Raw genomic sequence first — 4,552 nt, forward strand, 5'->3', positions numbered from 1 at the left:
AAATTGAACCGGGAAGAAATTGACAACCTGAATAGACCAATATCTAGTAGCGAGATTGAAGTAGTGATCAAAAACCTCCCAAAAAAACAAGAGCCCAGGACCTGATGGATTCCCTGGGGAATTCTACCAAACTTTCAAAGAAGAAATAACACCTATTCTCCTGAAGCTGTTTCAAAAATTGAAGCAGAAGGAAAACTTCCAGACTCTTTCTATGAAGTCAGCATTACCGTGATACCAAACCAGGCAAAGACCCTGCCAAAAAAGAGAATTTCAGACTAATATCACTGATGAATATGGATGCTAAGATTCTCAACAAGATCCTAGCAAACAGGATCCAACAGCACATTAAAAAGATTATCCACCATGACCAGGTGGGATTTATTCCTGGGCTACAAGGATGGTTCAACACTCACAAATCAATCAATGAGATAGAAAAAATTAATAAAAGAAGAGAGAAGAACCACATGGTCCTCTCAATTGATGCAGAAAAAACATTTGACAAAATCCAGCATCTGTTCCTGATTAAAACGCTTCAAAGTATAGGGACAGACAGAACATTCCTGAACTTCATAAAATCTATCTATGAAAGACCCACAGCAAATATCATCCTTAATGGGAAAAAGCTTGCAGCCTTCCCATTGAGATCAGGAACACAACAAGGATGCCCACTCTCACCACTCTTGTTTAACATAGTATTAGAAGTCCTAGCAACAGCAATCAGACAACAAAGAGAAATAAAAGGTATCCAAATTGGTAATGAAGAAGTCAAACTCTCTCTCTTTGAAGATGACATGATTCTTTATATGGAAGACCCAAAAGACTCTACCCCCAAACTACTAGAACTCATACAACAATTCAGCAACATGGCAGGATACAAAGTCAATGCACAGAAATCAGTGGCCTTCTTATACACTAATAATGAAAATGCAGAAAGGGAAATTAGAGAATCGATTCCATTTACTATAGCACCAAGAACCATAAAATACCTGGGAATAAACCTAACCAAAGAGGTAAAGGAGGAACTACAGAATACTCATGAAAGAAATTGAAGAAGGCACAAAAAGATGGAAGACCATTCCATGCTCTTGGATCGGAAGAATAAACATTGTTAAAATGTCTATACTGCCTAGAGCAATCTATACTTTTAATGCCATTCCGATAAAAATCCCACCGGTATTCTTCAAAGAGCTGGAGCAAATAATCCAAAAATTTGTATGGAATCAGAAGAGACCCCAAATCACTAAGGAAATGTTGAAAAACAAAAATAAAATGGGGAGCATCACTTTACCTGATTTCAAGCTTTACTACAAAGCTGTGATCACCAAGACAGCATGGTACTGGCATAAAAACAGACACATAGACCAGTGGAACAGAGTAGAGAGCCCAGATATGGACCCTCAACTCTATGGTCAAATAATCTTCGACAAAATGGGAACAAATATACAGTGGAAAAAAGACAGTCTCTTCTATAAATGGTGCTGGGAAAACTGGACAGCTATAAGTAGAAGAATAAAACTCGACCATTCTCTTACACCGTACACAAAGATAAACTCAAAATGGATAAAAGACCTCAACGTGAGACAGGAATCCATTAGAATCCTAGAGGAGAACATAGGCAGTAATCTCTTCGATATCAGCCACAGCAACTTCTTTCAAGATATCTCTCCAAAGGTAAGGAAACAAAAGCGAAAATAAACTTTTGGGACTTCATCAAAATCAAAAGCTTCTGCACAGCAAAGGAAACAGTCAAGAAAACAAAGAGGCAACCCACGGAATGGGAGAAGATATTTGCAAATGACAGTACAGACAAAAGGTTGATATCCAGGCTCTATAATGAACTCCTCCAACTCAACACACACAAAACAGACAATCATATCAAAAAATGGGCAGAAGATATGAACAGACACTTCTCCAATGAAGACATACAAATGGCTATCAGATCCATGAAAAAATGTTCATCATCACTAGGTATCAGGGAGATTCAAATTAAAACCACATTGAGATATCACCTTACACCAGTTCGAATGGCCAAAATTAGCAAGACACGAAACAACATGTGTTGGAGGGGATGTGGAGAAAGGGGAACCCTCTTATACTGTTGGCGGGAATGTAAGTTGGCGCAGCCTCTTTGGAGAACAGTGTGGAGATTCCTCAAGAAATTATAAATAGAACTTCCCTATGACCCTTCCATTGCACTCCTGGGTATTTACCCCAAAGATACAGATGTAGTGAAAAGAAGGGCCATCTGTACCTCAATGTTTATAGCAGCAATGGCTCAGTCGCCAAACTGTGGAAAGAACCAAGATGCCCTTCAACAGACGAATGGATAAGGAAGATGTGGTCCATATACACTATGGAGTATTATGCCTCCATCAGAAAGGACGAATACCCAACTTTTGTAGCAACATGGATGGGACTGGTAGAGATTATGCTGAGTGAAATAAGTCAAGCAGAGAGAGTCAATTATCATATGGTTTCACTTATTTGTGGAGCATAACAAATAGCATGGAGGACAAGGGGTGTTAGAGAGAAGGGAGTTGGGGTAAATTGGAAGGGGAGGTGAACCATGAGAGACTATGGACTCTGAAAAACAATCTGAGGGTTTTGAAGGGGCGGGGGGTGGGAGGTCACGGTACAAGGTGGTGGGTATTATAGAGGGCACGGATTGCATGGAGCACTGGGTGTGGTGCAAAAATAATGAATACTGTTATGCTGAAAATAAATAAATAATTAATTAAAAAAAAAAAAGAAAATGAGAAACTCATGATTGGATCCTGTAATCAGTGTTCTGATTCCTGGGTCAAGCATTATGATTCCTTACGCCTCCTGGAGGACAAATAGCTGTGCTACATAGTGTTTAGGTTAGACTCTCAGGATGCCCAGGGATATGATTGGATATTCACTGCCTGGTCTCCAGAACATTCTCATGATCATCAAAATTTGTTGAATGCAGGAACAAGTGTGAATCTGAAAAGGGAGTTTGAAGGGAGCCACATTACAGATGAAGTGTTCAGAACAGTAAAGGAAGATGCATCATTACACAGATATAAAAAACACTTGCCATCACAATCTTCTCCTGCCCCATTGACCACAGCTGAGGAAGAAACACAACAGATTAAAATTAATGAGGTACAAACTGACATGGGTGAGGACACGCAGCATTAAACACTACATGAGTAGCATTTCCTATATTTCGAGAAGCTTTTCAAGCTTAGGAAACATGAAGTAACAGCTATGTGTAATTGGAAATAGATATGAAAGATGAAATTATAATTTTGGCCAACACAACAAAGACAGAACTGAAAGACTTGCCAGGGAGGATTCCCAAGGATTTAGCATGCTACGATTTCTTCCTATATAAACGTTCCCATGAAGGAGACGGTTTGAAGTCCATAGTTTTTATTTATTCAATGCCTGGATAGACATGCAGTAAAGAGAACGGGTACTGTATTCTAGCTGTGAGAGCCCTCTGCCAGAAACTGTTGAAAGACAACTACAAATGGACTTCATTAGAAAGATCGAGATAGGGTGCTTGGGCCTCAGTCAGTTAAGTGTCTGCCTTCAGCTCAGGTCATGATCTCAGGGACATGGGATCAAGCCCCATGTCTTGCTCTCTGCTTGGCAGGGAGCCTGCTTATCTCTCTCCCTCTGCCCTCCCCTCTGCTTGTGCATGGTCTCTCTCTCTCTATCTCAAATAAATAAAATATATTTTTAAATTTTATTTATTTGACAAACAGAGATCACAAGTAGACAGGCAGGCAGAGAGAGAGAGGGAAGCAGGTTTCCCGCAGAGCATAGAGCCCCATGTGGGGCTCGATTTCAAGACCCTGAGATCATCACCTGAGCTGAAGGCAGAGGCTTAACCCACTGAGCAACCCAGGCGCCCTTCAAATAAATAAAATCTTAAAAAAAAAAAAAAGAAAATAAAGAAAGATCAAGAGAGAAAATGGGGATGAGTTGACAGTGGACTTCCTTTATGAAGAAGAACACCCAAAGCAGCAGGCACATAGCAAAGTTTTGCAAAACCAAAATCATTGTATTGAGGATTCCAATCCTAGCTTTTAAAAAATCCAGCTTTACTACAGGAGAACTGTTAGATCACTCCCCACAGGTCAGCTCACTGAGCTGTTCATTTCTGTGTTCTTAATGTCAAGGTTACAGAAGACTATGTAGGATGTGCCATTAATTTTGTCATACTGTTTTCTAAATTGTGTGTAAAAGAATTTTTTAACTGTTACCACCTTTTAATGGAATTCTTCTGGGCACTGTCCTCTCCATTAGTGTTTTTCCAACATTACCCAAGACCCCACGGCTGTATCAGGCTCAGGATTATTTTGTCTCTTTGTCATAGGGCAGTTCTAATGTTTATGTTGATGCATAACAGTGAAGAAATAGAACAATGGGAAAAGCCCCCGTGTTTTGGACTTACCAATTCATGGCCAGTGGCCAACAGCCAGCCACATGATGAGGCAGAATGGTAATGGAAACATGGTCTATTAAAGGAATAGCCACAGGGGGTCTGGGCCCTTGCTCATTATGGGAATTTGGGGCG

The 4,552-nt window shown here is 40.1% G+C and overlaps 1 pseudogene; it reads left to right on the forward strand.

Annotated features, from left to right (window-relative positions):
- Window positions 1-2,875: 2,875 nt before the first annotated feature.
- On the forward strand, window positions 2,876-4,065 carry LOC132018569 (twinfilin-1-like; annotated as a pseudogene).
- The last annotated feature ends 487 nt before the right edge of the window (window positions 4,066-4,552 follow it).

The sequence above is a fragment of the Mustela nigripes genome, chromosome 5 (genome assembly GCF_022355385.1).
Source record: "Mustela nigripes isolate SB6536 chromosome 5, MUSNIG.SB6536, whole genome shotgun sequence".
NCBI lineage: Eukaryota > Metazoa > Chordata > Mammalia > Carnivora > Mustelidae > Mustela > Mustela nigripes.